Below are 16,682 nucleotides of genomic sequence, written 5' to 3'. Positions count from 1 at the left end.
GTCTCCTGAATACCAGGTGCTATGTAACATCTCTGCCCCTTCTAGCTAGGGCATACTGAGCAGCCTGGGAGCCACCTTCCCCATCTTCACACCCACACTGGTGGAATCCCTGGGGGCTTTGCTTTTGTTTTATTTCCGATTTTTAATTTTTTTCTCTTGTTCTTTTTGTTTTTCTCCATCATTTGGTTTCTCATCTATCCACTCTAATGGCTAATTCCCTTAGCACTCTTTTTTGTTTGTTTGTTTATTTTTGCTCCTGTTTCTCTCTCCTCTTTCTCTTCTTTCCCATACCTGTCTTAGCGTCACACATCACAACCTCCCCCCTCTTTCCTTCCTACCTGCATTGTGTGCTGAACATCACAACCCTGAGCAGCACAGGCATGGCCTACAAGAACCTGCCCAGCACTGATTCCCAGCCTGCTCTGTCAGCCCTAGTACATGCCAAAAACAACTCATCCCAGCCCCTCCCCTTCAACTGGAGCTGCTCTGCTGCACCATAGCTGAGTGATTGGTCCTGCCCATTGGACAAGGATGTGAAAAGTATCATGCTCACAGATGAGCAAAAAACACAGAATGCACAGCCCACCTGCTCAGACATAACAAAATGATAATTAAAAAAGCAGGACAAAACAAATAAATCTACAATCAATAAACAAAGAAAATAACTACTGAATGTCCTGAAAACAGCAGACGATATCAAAACATATAAAACATAGGATAGGATGGCTCCAGTAGGCATCCAAAACAAAACAGCAGATGACTTTCCAGTAGAAGAAAAGGCACTAGAACTACCTCACAGGGGATTCAAATCTCTAATATTCAGAGCTATCCAAGAGTTGAAGCAATAAAGCAGACAAAAATGAGGAAAAAATAGATAAATTTATGGAAAAGTCAGAAAAAATCATGGAAAATACAACCAAAAAAATGGAAGAATTCAGGACAATTGTACAGGGACAAAATGTCAAAATAAATTCACAGCTAGAAATCATACAAAAACAACAATCAGAAATCCAAAAGATAAACAAGATTTCAGAAATGGACAATGTCATGGAAGGGCCAAGGAACAGGTCTGAAACAATGGAAAACAGGATCAGTGAAATTGAAGACAAATACTTGAATACAATTTTGAGGAAAAATCAGAAAAAAGAATGAGGAAACCCTGAGAGTCATGTGGGACACAATCAAAAGCAAAAATTTGCTAGTGATTTTTGCTCCAGAACAGGGGGAGAAAATGGAAAACGCAGACAGGATCATTGAAGAATTGCTGACAGAAAACTTCCCTAATATCATGAAAGAATAAAAGCTGACCATTCAAGAAGCTCAGCAAACCCCATTTAAGATAGACCCCTAAAGAAAATCACCAAAGCATATTATAATCACACTCACTAAAACCAAATACAAAGAAAGAATCCTGAAAGCAGCTCAAGAAAAATGAAAAGTCACATACAAGGGGGGAACAAGAAAACTAAGCTCTGATTACTCAGTAGAAAGCATGAAAGCCTGAAGGCAATGGGATGACATATATAAAACCTTGAAAGAAAAAAATTACCAGCTAAGAATAGTATATCCTGCAAAACTTTCATTCAGATATGATGGTGAAATTAAGACATTTCCAGATAAATAGAAATTAAGGGAATATGTAAAAACCAAACCAAATTTACAAGAATTATTAAAGGCAGTCCTTCAGTGTGAGAACAAACATCAGACCACAGCCTGAATCCAGGATGCAAGAACGTACCAGCCAGATAGCAACCTGGGAAATGAACTCTCAAAGACTATGCAAAACCAAAAGAACTACAACAGGGAGCCAGAGAGGTTAATCTATATATGACAACAACATCAGAACAATAGAAGAGAGAATAAATGGTGTCAGTATACAACTTTCTAATGGAGAGGAAGGCAAGGCAATATGAAAGAATAAAAGACTTGTTCAAACCTAAGAAGATAAAGGTAAATTTCAAGGTAACCGAAAAGAAAGTTAACAAACTACTCATCGAAATAAAGAAAAACATAGTCTCAGTTAACATAAAAATCTACAAAAACAAAAGAAATTAAAAAAATCCACAAACGAAAGGAAATCAACACAGGAGAGTAAGAGGAACATCAGCACCATAAAGAAAACGTCAGTACCACAAAAAAAGCACTAAAAAAGAACAGCAATAAACTCACACCTATCAATAATTATGCTGAAAGCAAATGGCCTAAATGCACCCATAAAGAGACAAAGAGTAACAGAATAGATTAAAAAAACTACCAATATGCTTTCTACAAGAGACACACCTTAGGAACAAAGATGTAAGTTTATTAAAAATCAAAGGATGGAAAAAAATGTATCAGGCAAACAGCTACCGAAAAAGAGCAGGAGTGGCAATACTAATCTCAGATGAAATAGATTTTAAGACAAAATTCACCATAAAAGATAAAGAAGGGCACTATATAATGCTTAAAGAGATGATCCATCATGAAGACATAACCATAATAAATACTACACATCCAATGCCAGAACTCCAAAATACATAAAACAATCTCTAACAGCACTGAAAAGATATTGACAGTTCCACAGTAATAGTAGAAGACTTCAACACACCATTCTCAGTAAAGGACATAACATCTAGAAAGAAACTCGGCAAAGATACAGAAGAGGTAAAGGGCACAATCAGCCAAATTGAGCTCATAGGCATATATAGAACACTCCACTCAACAGCTGCAAAGTACACGTTATTTTCCAAAGCACAAGGAACGTTCTCCAGAATAGAGCACATCTTAGGCCACAGAGCAACCCTTGACAAAATCCAAAACATTGAGGTAATATAAAGTATCTTCTCTGACCACAGCACCATCAAAGTAGAAGTTAACAACAGGAAGAGCAAGGAAAAAAAAATTGATTACATGGAAACTGAATAATACCCCACTTAAAAACCACAGGGTAATAGAAGAAATCAGAGATGGAATAAAAGAATTCCTAGAATCAAACAAGAATGAGAACACATCATACCAAAACCTTTGGGACACAGCAAAGGCAGTCATTAGAGATCAATTTATAGCAATAAATGCACACATCAAAAAAGAAGGGAAAAAATCAAAACTTTTGTCTCACAACTCAAACAAATAGAGAGAACAACAAAAAAAGCTCACAGCCATCAGAAGAAAGGATATAATAAAGATCACAGCAGAAATAAATGAAATAGAGAATAGAAAAACAATAGAAAGAATCAACAAAACCAAAACTTGGTTGTTTGAAAAGATCAGCAAAATCAACAAACCACTGGCCATACTGACAAAAGAAAAACACAAGAGGACACAAGTAACCCAAATAAGAAATGAAATGGGGGACATTACAACAGACCCAACTGAAATAAAAAAGGATCATAACACAGCATTATGAAAAACTATACTCCAACAAATTTGAAAACCTAGAGGAAACGGACAAATTTCTAGAAACACACTACCTACCCGAACTAACAAAATGATGTTGAAAATCTGAACAGACCTATAACAAGAGAAGAGATTGAAAAGATAATTTAAAAACTCCCAACAACAATAAAAAAAAAAAAAGCCCTGGCTCAGATGTCTTCACTGGAGAATTCTACCTAACATTCAGAGAAGGGTTTACACCAGTACTACTCAAACTATTTCAGAACATAGAAAAGGAAGTGATACTTTCGAATTCATTCTATGAAGCCAGTGTAACCCTGATACCAAAACCAGGCAAAGACACCAAAAAAAATGAAAATTACAGACCAATATCTCTCATGAATATAGATACAAAAACTCTCAACAGAGTTCTAGCCAATAGAATTCAGCATCATATCAAAAAAATAATACATCATAACCAAGTAGGATTCATACCAGGTATGCAAGGATAGTTCAACATTAGAAAATCAATGTAATCCACCACATAAATAAAAGGAAAGAAAAGAATCACATGATCATCTCAATCGATGCAGAAAAGGCATTCAACAAAGTCCAACACACATTCCTGATAAAAATTCTCAATAAAATAGGTATAAAAGGGAAATTCCTCAACATAATAAAGGGCATCCATACAAAACCAATGGTCAACATCATTCCTAATGGAGAGAGGCTGAAAACACTCCCCTTGAGAACAGGAACAAGACAAGGATGCCCTTTATCACCACTCCTATTTAACATTGGGCTGGAAGTCCCAGCTAGTGCAATAAGGCAAGAAAAAGAAATAAAGAGCATCCAAATTGGTAATGAAGATGTTAAATTGTTCCTATTTGTGGATGATATGATACAATACATAAAAAACCCCAAAAGACTCCATGAGAAAACTACTGGAACTAATAGAAAAATTCAGCAGACTAGCAGGATACAAGATAAACACACAAAAATCAGCTGGATTCCTATACACCAATAAAGAAAAAGATGAAAAGGAAATCACAAAAACAATACCAATTATAACAGCCCCTAAAAAAAATAAAAATAAAATAAACCTAACCAGAGATGTAAAAGACCTATACAAAGAAAACTACAAAACAGTACTGCAAGAAACCAAAAGAGATCTGCATAAACGGAAAAACATACCGTGCTCATGGATAGATAGACTCAACATTCTGAAAATGACAATTCTACCCAGAGCAATTTACAAATACAAAGCAGTCCTGATCCAAATACCAACAACATTCTTTAAAGAGATGGAAAAACTAATCATTAACTTTATATGGAAAGGAAAGAAGCCCTGAATAAGTAAAGCACGAGTGAAGAAGAAGAATAAAGTAGGACTGGCCATATCTGACCTCAGAACTTTCTATACAGCTATGGTCAAAACAGCCTGGTACTGGTACAATGACTGATACATTGACCAATGGAACAGAATTGAGAACCCAGATGTAAATCTATCCACCTACTGTCACTTCATCCTCTACAAGGGCCCAATGTCATCGAACGGAGGAAAGACAGTCTTTTTAACAAATGGTGGTGGCAAAACTGGAGGTCCATCTGCAAAACAATGAAACAGGACTCATACCTAACACCACATACAAAAACTAATTGAAAATGGATCAAAGACCTGAATATAAAGCCAAAAAGTATAAAGTTCATAGGATAAAAAATAGAATCAACACTAGAGGCCCTAATATAGGGCATTAACAGGATACAAATCATAACCAACAACACACAAGCTCCACAAGATAAGTTAGATAACTGGGATCTTCTAAAAATTAAACACCTATGCTTATCAAAAGACTTCACCAAAAGAGTAAAAAGAGAATCACAGACTGGGAAAAGAAAATTTGGCTACTGTAAGTCAGACAAAGCTCTAATCTCTAAAATCTACCGGAAAATCCAACACCTCTACAAAAAAAAAGACAATCCAATTAAAAAATGGGCAAAGGAAATGAACAGACACTTTACCAAAGAAGACATTCAAGTGACCAACAGACACATGAGGAAATGCTCAGGATTAGAGAAATGCAAATCAAAATCACAATGAGATACCATCTCACCCCAGCAGTACTGACACAAATCAAAAAACAGGAAATAACAAATATTGGAGAGATTGTGGGAAGATCAGAACTCTTATGCACTGCTGATGGGAATGCAAAATGATACAACCACTTTGGAAAATGGTATGGCACTTTCTTAGAAAGCTAGAAATAGAAATACCATATGATCCAGCAATCCCACTACGAGGAATATACCCTAGAGAAATAAGAGTTGCTGCATGAATAGACATATGCATACCCATGTTCCTTGCAGCATTGTTCATAATAGCAAAAAGATGGAAACAACCTAGATGCCCATCAACAGATGAATGGATAAACAAACTATGGTACATACACAATGGAGTATTCAGCAACCATAAAGAACAATGATGAATCTATTAAGCATCTCATAACATGGATGAATCTGGAGGGCATTGTGCTGAATGAAATAAGTGAATCACAAAAGGACAAATATTGTATGAGACCACTACTGTAAAAACTCATGAAAAAGCTTACATACAAAAAGAAACAATCTTTGATGGTTACAAGGGAGGGCAAGGGAAGGGATGGAAACTACACTAAATAGGTAAGTGGTAACTTTGAAGGTTAAAACAGTACACAACACTGGGGAAGGCAGAACAACTTGTACAAGGCAAGGTCAAAGAAGCTCTATAGGCACATCCAAACTCCCTGAGGGATGGAATTGCTAGGCTGAGGGCTGTAGGGATCATGGTCTCGGGGAACATCTAGCTCAACTGACATAACATAGTTTACAAGGGAAATGTTCTACATTCTACTTCGGTGAGTAGCATCAGGGGTCTTAAAAGCCTGTTAGCGGCATCTAAGATACTCTACTGGTCTCACTCCTTTGGGAGCAAGGGAGAATGAAGAAAGCTAAAGATACAAGGAACAGATTAGTCCAAAGGACTAACGGGCCACAACTACCACAGCCTCTACCAAACTGAGTCCAGCGCAACTAGATGGTTCCTGGCTACCACCACCAACTGCTCTGACAGAGATCACAATAAAGGGTCTCTGACAGAGGTGGAGAAAAAATGTAGAACAAAATTCTAACTCACAAAAAAAGACCAGGCTTACTGGCCAGACAGAGACTGGAGAAACCCTGGCAGTATGGCCCCCGGATGCCCTTTTAGCTCAGTAATGAATTCATTCCCGAGGTTCACCCTTCAGCCAAAGATTAGACAGGCCCATAAAACAAAACGAGACCAAACAGGCACACCAGCCCAGGGGCAAGGACTAGAAGGCAGGAGGGGACAGTAATACGAAACCCAAGGTCGAGAAGGGAGAGCGTTGACATGTCGTGGGGTTGTTAACCAATGTCATAAAACAATACGTGTACTAACTGTTTAATGAGACACTGTTCTTTTTTCTGTAAAAGTTCATCTAAAGTACAATTCTAAAAGGGGAGGAGGGGAAGAAAAACAGGGTAGGGAGGATAAGAATGGAGGTTAGACTCCTCTGAATATACCCAGTGACATAGTTCTGACTTTGGAAATATAAAAGGTTTTAAATAAAATTAAAAAAAAAAAAAAAGGCAGAACAGAGTACCAACAAGACAAAGAAATCTCTCTCACTGATATTGATAACTCCTCTGAGCATAAATTCAACATGTCAAATTATGCTAAAAGGTCCATTCCAAAGAGGAGTGAGCAATAAGAGGGGCAAAATAATAATAATAATAATAATAATAATAATAATAATAATAATAATAATAATAATAATAATAATAATAATAATAATAATAATAATAATATGAAGAGGGAAGCAGAGAAAATCATCCTGCTGCAGCAGAAACAAACTGAGCCTCCAGAGAAAGTGGCCCCATTGCTGGGTACGGGTGCTGCATGCTTCTCTTTGAGCCTCAGGGTTCCAGCCTCTCATCCCCTTCTCTGCCCACATGGCAGAGATTAGAGAGAAGACACAGCTGGCCACACAGGAGTGACAGCAAAAGGGAAGGCCCACAGCTACAGGAGCACCCAAGCTGGCATTACCGGCAGATTACATGTTCACTGTTCCTGCTGTAAAGTGTGTCCCTTTGGTTCCACATAATAAATCTCCTCTTGTTGAAGTGGCAGACAGCTGAGATTGCTACTTTTGTTTTTGGCAGGTCCTGATTTGATAATGATCAACGCTTTCATTCCAGGCAGAAGAGAAGGAATCGGCCAAATACGAATGTGCCAATCCCTTAGCATCTGGGCAGCAGAGAAGAGAGAAACTTCATGCCCTTGCCAAGAGATCATTCAAATGGCCATAGGCAGGGACACTCACCTGCATCCAAGTTCAACATTCTCTGAACCCAGTATTCGCCGAGCATCAACTTTGTAAATCAAGGTAGCATTTGATCATGCAGCAAATATTTATTAAGATCCAACAGTACACAACACTGTGCTAGGCACTTGAGACACAATAGTGAGCAAATGCAAGCATGAATCTTTTGCCCTTAGACCCAGAGTCTAGTTGGAAAGATAGAAATTAATTAAGTAAGTACTTAAGTAAAAGAAAATGCTGTTGTGATAAGTGCTACCAAGGAGAAAAACATGTAATATGAGAACAAATAAGACAGGTTTAACAGAATTCATTCAATATTCAACAATTTTTTTTGCACTCTTGCTATGTACCAGGCATTGTTGTAGGAGCTACCAAAAACCAAACCCATACCACTGAGTTGATTCCAATTCATGGCAAACTCATGTGTGTCAGAGCAAAACCATGCTCCATGGGGTTTGCAATGACTGTAATCTTATGGAAAGGAGTCCTGGTGGCAGAAAGGTTAAGCACTCAACTGCTAACCAGAAGACTGGCAGCTCAAGCTCGTCCAGCCGCTCTGCAGGAGAAAAGACCTGTCAAACCGCTCCCATAAAGATTACAGCCTAGGAATCTTATGAGGCAGTTCTACTCTGTCCTATAGGGTTGCTATGAGTCAGAATTGACTTGACAGTACATAACAACAATAAATACAATCTTTCGAAAGTTGATTACTAAAGCTTTCTTTTCTAGAACCACTGGTGGATTCTAACCACCAACATTTTAGCTAGTAGACAAGCACAATGGTTAGTAGATGAACACAAACCATTTGCACCACCCAGATACTTTCAATGAGAGGCATGTCTCTGGGTGGGCTTGAACCACCAAGCTTTTGGTTAACAGCCAAACACGTTGAACGAGTGTGCCCACTTTATTCATAAAGCATTTGTAGCTACTTATTAGTTAGAATTATCCACCCCTCTCTTGCAGAAGCTTATCTCAGTCACAGCTTGTGCAATGAATGCTCCTCCCATCCCATTGCTGGCTTCCTAGTTACCTCCAGCACGGAATCTATGCGTGCCATACCTATTAGCTTAAGCCCACAGAAGCCCAGGATCTGTAATCAGTTACCGTGTGCTCCCGGGAAAGCAGGCCACAGGCAAATGAGAACTTGAATCAGAATGGAACAGGCTGTTATTTTGGTTTTGGACTCCATCTGTGAGACTAGTAGAATTTAGAGAATTACAGAGTAGAATTAATGGAGTACCCAACTGGTTAGCATTCAGGAGCTGTATGCTTTGCTGATGATTCATGAGGGGGGAAGTTTGGAATTTTGACTGCTTTATATTAGCCTTTGCTTATTTCTTATTTTTTTAAACATCCCTGGCTGTCCATGGCTTATGTCCAAGTCTGATGGCCCATATGATAGTTTGGCTTCAGACCCATCCAATATAGTCAGCTGAGAAAAACCCAACAGTGTTTTCTCTGCCATGGAAGTGCCCTTGCCCTACCTACAGAGTATTCTGGCTGTTTGCCCAGACTCCAAATTCTCAAAATTTTTGCAAACTTGGAAAGCATATGCCAGTTGTTCTGGACCTCAGCATCTTATGTCTTAGCCTAGAGTCCTGACTGCAGGAAAAAAAATCTCACTTCACAAAAGCTTAAGTGGGAAAAAATAAAAGGGGGGATTTATCATGAGGATACATAGATGTCTCATAGAGCCCATGGAGTCAGAACACCAGCTGGCCCCAATAGGAAAATGGGAAGCCAACAGGAAAAGGGATGGCCACACTCAGCCTCCTCTGTGTCACCATGGCTCTCATCTTCTCTCAACTCTGCATTATCTGAGTCATTTCGAGACAGATAGGGTTAACTGTGCTGGTGGAACAAAAGAGCTGTTAAAAGATTACCATCTAGAAGTGGGGTAAATAGGAACCACACCCTGTCAACATCAGATAAGGCTGAAACGACCCATGAATTACTATCTCCTTCTTAGTGTTTTTCTAGTCCCTTCCCCCTTTACAGGCTCCTGCCTGCGCAGAAGAACAAAGTGTGACTGCTATTTAACCTTGCTTAGCCCTCTGAAGATGGTGATGTAGTGCCAAAGGTCAGTGTGCTTATGCTATATCCCATAATAAGTGATGCCAAGGGCTTCCGAGAGGACTCCATCTTGAATATCTGCAGGTTCCATCTTGGATTCCAGCTGCACGTGCAGCCTAATTAACATGCACAGCCATTCTGAGAAACACCCGCCCCCTTGAAAGAAGCACACTAAATATTCATTACTCTATTGTCTCCACTGAACCCATATAAGCCCTAGCTTTGCTTCCCTTTTCGAGTCACTCTTTTGGAGAGGGTTAGATCCCCACTGACTCCTCTATGCTTGACTCAAGCAAAATAAAGCTTGCTAAAGATAATGTTTGTCTTTCGCGTGTATTCTTACTCTGGAAAAGAGAAAAGCCGTTTGTGTCAGATTGACAATTGGTAACAATTCGTTTCTCTCTGCAGAACAGCTTCCTCTTTTGCTTCTGTGCCCAAGATAGAAGATGGCCACCCCTACGGTTCCTACAGTTCCATGTCCTCACTTTCAGCTACCCCAGAGATGGACTAGCTATCTTTCAGCCTCTCTCCTCTAAAATTCTAAATGTCTTTCATTTATTCATTTAACCACACCGATGAGGCACCTACTGTGTGCCAGGAGCTGTTCTAAGTGCTATATAATATTCACTCATTGAATTGGGCCCCTCAAAAACCCCAATCATCATTGTAGGCACCCCTCTCCCACACGTGTGTACTAATAATTTGAGAGGACACAAAAATACCAGGTCAAATATCACTTGTATTATTGATAAACACTGGACTGGAAGATGTGACTTCTATTTGTAGACAAATGGGCCGGCAATATTGAACCCCGTCATTTAAATGAATTACCTCCTGGGACATAGGCAGCTCTGCCCTGGATAGGCCTCAAGGCTTGCGCAGAGATAAGACTCACCACCTCAAGGAAGAGTTTAAAACTCATTTACCCTAAGGGCAGCTCACTCCCAAGGAGAAACCAGAAGAGCAAGGATGAATATAATCTGTTTACTTTTCCTAAATCTATCGAATAGATGAGTCACTTCACCTTAAGGCAAAGTGCTGAAAGAGAGACCAGGGGTGGTAGAACAAACTTGTTCCTTCCACAGGGAAAGAAACATTAAGAATGGGGTACAAGCACTTCCCATTTCTAAACAATCACATTTAATATTATTCTTTGTTTTTAACACTTAAGTTTTTTTAATCTTTCACTAGAGTCTGATTTTCTTTTTTCTTTTCTATTCAGGGGCTTTTCTCTACTGGTATTTTAGATGATTCAGTTTGTTTCAGCAGTTATCTTTATAACTATTAAAAAGCAAAAACAAACAAAAAAATAATACCCATTGCCATCGAGTCAACTTCAACTCATAGAGACCCTATGTAACTATCACTACATGATATTTACTCCTCTACTCTTTAGATGAAACCCTGGCGGCATAGTGGTAAGTAGCTACGGCTGCTAATCAAAAGGCCAGCAGTTCGAATCCACCAGGCACTCCTTGGAATCCCTATGGAGCAGCTCTACTCTGTCCTGGTAGGGTCGCTATGAGTCAGAATCAACTTGACAGCAACGGGTTTGGTTTGTTTTTTTTAATTCTTTAGACAGTGTATATCAGCTGCCTAGTATGAGCTATGAAAACCCACTGCCGTCGAGTCGATTCCTACTCATAGCAACCCTACAGGACAGAGTAGAGCTGCCCGATAGAGTTTCCAAGGAGCGCCTGGTGGATTCGGACTGCCGACCTCTTGGTTAGCAGCTGTAGCACTTAACCCCTATGCCACCAGGGTTTCCGTATGAGCTATGACAAAATATATTTCCCCTTTCTTCTGCAACCTCTTCCTTTTCATTACCACTCAATTTTAGTTAATCATTATATTTTTTAAATCTAATCACTAGAAAAGGACATTACATTTTGTAAAGTAGAGGGTTAGTGAAAACAAACGAAATCCTCAATGAGATTGATTGACATAACAGCTGCAACAACAGACTCAAACATATCAGCAATCATGAAGATGGCAAAGGACCAGGCAACGTTTTATTCTGTCATAAAGTCTTCATGAGTTGAAGCCAACATGACAGCAACTAATGACATATTTTTACATATACCCCTGTTACAGCATTTACCACCTTTAAATGCTTTTCCACTTTTGACCTCTGGCTATGGAAGATTAGGAAGGTGGCATATACACCAGTACCTGCCACCATTTTTCCCTCTTCTCCTCCCAAATCTTCTTAAATGAATCATTCATGTGTTGTGAGAGTGTATAATGTTTTGTTCTTCAATTGTAATCCCCGTGTTTATTGTAGTCTTACTCCCACGTTAGATGAATTCCATGCTCATACTGAGTTCTATTTCATCCTCTTTAATCCTAAAGTTTATCCTCTAGTGATTTCTTCAAGCTGGGCTCTTGGGTAATGTACATTCCCTGAGTTATTGCATGCTGAAGAATGTCAGTCAGCCATCTTAACACAGAAACAATTTGGCTCCATATAAAATTATTTTATCACATTTTTCAAGGATATTGTAAGTATTCCCTACTGATTTCTAGCTCTGACAGTGGCCATGGAGATGACTGACATTGATAATTTTCCTGGTTGCCTAAAGTGTTAATTCTTGATCTTTGAATTAAGATCTTTGAAATCTAGAAACCTTACCACAACACGCCTCAGGATTGATCATTCTAGGCCAGTGTCTCCAGGGTATGTCTCCCCTTTTAATGTATATATATATATATATACTTTTTAATTTATGAATTTTTTTCATGAATTACATTTTGATTTTCTTTCCATTCTACTATTCCAATTATTTTCCACAGGAACATCCATTTTGGGTATGTTGTGTCTCCTTTACCCATCTTCCATTGCTATCATTTTAGCTCTAGTCCATTTTAACCCTCTATTTATATTTATTTAACACATTTTTCTCAATTCTCTCTTCCATGTCCCTTTAAAGTTTTCAGTCTCATCTAGTCTTTGTCTATATGCTGTATCCAATAGGAAACCTTCATTCCATTGATGGCTTTATTTTTCTCTCTCACTTTTTTCCCTGAATTTGCTAGCTCCTGTTTAAACTCCTCTGGTTGTTTCACTATATTTCCCCTGGCCTATTGTATATCCACTTTAGGCTCTTGTTCTATGGAAGTGATTACTTCATTAAGGGCTTTTGTTTGTTCGTTTTTAATATAGTGATAATATTTCTTTTTAAAAACCTCCTTTATAATAATACTTTATATAAAGAAAGATAAAACCCCAGATCTTTGCTCAGCCTTGTAGCAACTGTCCAGCCAACCTCCCTCCCCATACACACACACATACAAAGAAAACACTTATAACCACAAATTTCCTGGGAAATCCTCAATACTAATTCCACCATACCAATAGTCCTGTTTATGTCAGTCACCTCTAGAATTCTAAGACTCTCTGGATATTCACTTATCATCTGGACTCTCATTCCCATATGGCAAAGTATTTTCTTTAACCCAGTCCCTCAGCTATCTGTCCTCATTTCTTGAAACTTTTCTTCTCTGTCCTCTGGAACTCATATTCAATTATCAACAAACTCCCTTATATTCTCAACATTTTTTAATTATCCCTTCATTTTCTTCTTCTCTGTGAACCCTGGCCTTACCTGAGGACAATTCATCACCTACAGAGCTTTTGAGAGATGACTTCTTTCTCTCGCTTTCCTTAGTACCACCTCACCAAAAGGTGTGGTATTTGCCCTCCTTATTCATCATTCCTTTTCCAGGTAATATGCATTCCTTCATCCCTGAAAAACCTTGATTCTGAAGCTTATGCCATCGGATTATATCACTCACTACCCCTCCTTGTTGCAGTCATCTACAGAAACCTGGGTCAATCCCCCTCATCTCTCAAAGGTTTTAGCACCTGGGTCTTTGTAACTCCCTCCAATGCCTTTACTATGTCAAATTTCAAATATCTTCATAGATGATTCTCCCAATACCACAGTCTCTCAGTTCCTTTATCTTTTATACTTAAATCATCTCATTATCTACCTAATTTAGACGTTCATTCCTATAATTACACATAGACATTGGCATTACTACTAATTGCATTCCATCCATAAACTGTTTGAAGCATCTTAAACTCTACCTTCTTTGAACTTACCAGATCATTCTTTCTATTATCCGAACACTAATACTTATTTAAATCGATGTGGACTTTTAACACCACCAGCTTACTGCCCCCACCTAATATCCATACCTCCCTTTTAAACCAGCTTAGATTCTATTCTCCCTTACATACATCTTCAAGTTCCTTGCTTCTCTCTCCCTTTATTTTATTAGCCTGGAAAAAGAAATAACTTTGGTTCGACACAACGTTTTTCTTGCCCAGACAGCTAAACATGTTGAGAAAACACACATGCATACACACACACACACACACACACACACACACACACGTTGTCTGGGCTCACTTTAGACTTATGACTTAAATTCACATGGTCCCTTTAGGAGTATACAACAATCTTAATCGTTTTTTCTTAGACTTCTCATTCTCCTACTCTCCTCAAACCTGAAACGTCTCCTCTCCCAACTCACTCTCAGTTAAAAACGTTGCTTTCTGTTTCTTTGAAAAAAGGAAACAATGATGAGAATTCCCACAGGTTCCCTCCACCATGTTCGCAAACCTCCCAGGTTTACATGCATATATTCTTCATTTCCTTCTGTTTCCAAGGATGAACTACACATGCTCCCATCAAAATACAACCCCATCTCCTGTGTAACGGATCCCATTCTTATTCACCTCCACGACTGCCCCATTACTACTCTGCTCTCCTTTATAGCAAAACCCATGCTGAAATTTCTCATCTTCCATCCTCTCTTGACCTGATCCAATGAGATTTTCTTCCCAACTATTTTCCACATCCCCATAAAGATCATTCCATCCTTCAAATTGCTTAGGCAAAACACGTCATGCTCGGTTTTGTCTACCCTGTCTCACCTGTAGATGGCTTCCTGGATTTATAATTTTTCTATGTGAATTTCTGTTTCAGACTTCTCTGTTTCTCTTTCAGGCCAACATGGGCCCAGGGAAACTCCTTCCATCAACCAACACACCTGTTCTCATTGCTTCAAATAAGGGCTTGCTAAGTTTTCCCTCTGGACATGCCATGCAATTTGGAGACATATGTTTTGCCATATACTTCTGAGATCTGCAAGGGTAAGCATCCTCTCTCTGCACATTCCCTCACCTTATCTGATCCTCATAGCATTTGGTAGTTCTCTATATATTTTGGTTCAAGATTACAGGTGTCTCCTGGTATCATCAGAAACAGAGTTTGCAATTCTTTTCACATAGTCTGTGTTGCTTTGAGGGTGATCTCCAAGAGGAAAAAGAAGGAACAATGCCTCTCTCTGCCATTTTAAAACTGGAAATCACAAGGTGTGTAATTACCATATTTTTACAGAAATAACGTGTGCCTTCTACATTTGTTTGCCAGCCACTCCCTCCCCCAAGAGGTATTTTTGTAAGTGCTGCTATGCCAATTTTTTTTTTTTTTTTTACATATTGCTGTAAAAAAATTAGCATAGCACACTCACAAAAATCTCTCCAGTGGGAGGGAGTGGTTGGCAGACAAACATAAAAGGTGTGAGTTATTTGTATAAAAATACGTTAGTACTTTAATTTTAAGAAGGTAAATTCACCACCGTATGTAGGTTGGATTGGGAAAAGGAAAACCAAGAGGTAGGGAACACTTTTGGTAATGGCAGAAGGTCCAAGGAGAGCTGTGCAGAGGCTGTTGGGAATTAAAGCCTGAAGAGATCAGAGTAGGATTGAGCAAGATGGGTGCCTTCAATGCCTTTAGAGATGTGGCCACTCTTGGCCTGTGTCAGTCATGGTTTAATTGCAGATAACAAAAATGAATCCTATTTTAATTAAAAAATATATATTTATGTCACAGAATCTAGAGCTTACAAAATCATTAGAAGAAGACCTGGGCAAGTTAAACTTCATATTACTTCTGGACATGCTTCCGCTTTTGCTGATACTATTCTCTCTGCCTGGATTTTCCTTCTCTTTTCCAATGCCTGGGTCTCTAACTCATAACCCATATTGCAAGATGTATCTCAATCACTGTCTTGGACCAATGGGATTGTTAGCAAACACGATGTTAAGCAAGCTCTAGGTAGGGAATGATGAGGAATGACTCTAGAACAGCATTCCAGAGCTGGATCACTAAGGGAACCTCTGCAACAATAAGGGTGTTAGGCCAGACTGAGCCTAGTAAAATTAGATTGTGCCCAGCTACCACCACCAACTGCCCTGACAGGGATCACAGTAGAGGGTCCCAGGCACAGCTGGAAAAAAATGTAGAACAAAATTCCAACTCAGAAAGAAAAGACCAGATTTGGTGGCCTGACGGTCTGGAGAAACCCTGAGAGTATGGTCCCCACACACCCTTTCAGCTCAGTAATGAAGTCGCTCCTGAGGTTTACCCTTCAGACAGGCTGGACAGGCCCATAAAACAAAACGAGGCTAAAGGGGCACGCCAGCCCTGGGGCAAGGACTAGAAGGCAGGAGGGGACAGGAAAGCTGGTAATAGGGAACCCAAGGTTGAGAAGGGAGAGCGTTGACATGTTGCGCGGTTGTTAACCAATGTCATAAAACAATATGTGTACTAACTGTTTAATGAGAAACTAGTTTGTTTTGTAAACCCTCATCTAAAGTACAAAAAAAAAATAAGGGTGTCAGGGAATCAAAGAACCAGTGTTCTATTACTTCCAGGATCACGTCACGTTAACCATAATACATGCATCAGGATTCCAATGCCACAACTAATGGATTCAGAAATGGTTCACCTTAAAAATAATCTGGAGGTCAGGAAGCTGCCACCAGAATGGTGACCTCCATGTCCAGGGTAAGTCCAG

Source organism: Elephas maximus, chromosome 4, assembly GCF_024166365.1.
Source record: "Elephas maximus indicus isolate mEleMax1 chromosome 4, mEleMax1 primary haplotype, whole genome shotgun sequence".
NCBI classification, from domain to species: Eukaryota; Metazoa; Chordata; class Mammalia; order Proboscidea; family Elephantidae; genus Elephas; species Elephas maximus.
The sequence above is the reverse complement of the archived record's forward strand: the minus strand, read 5'-3'. Positions refer to the sequence as shown.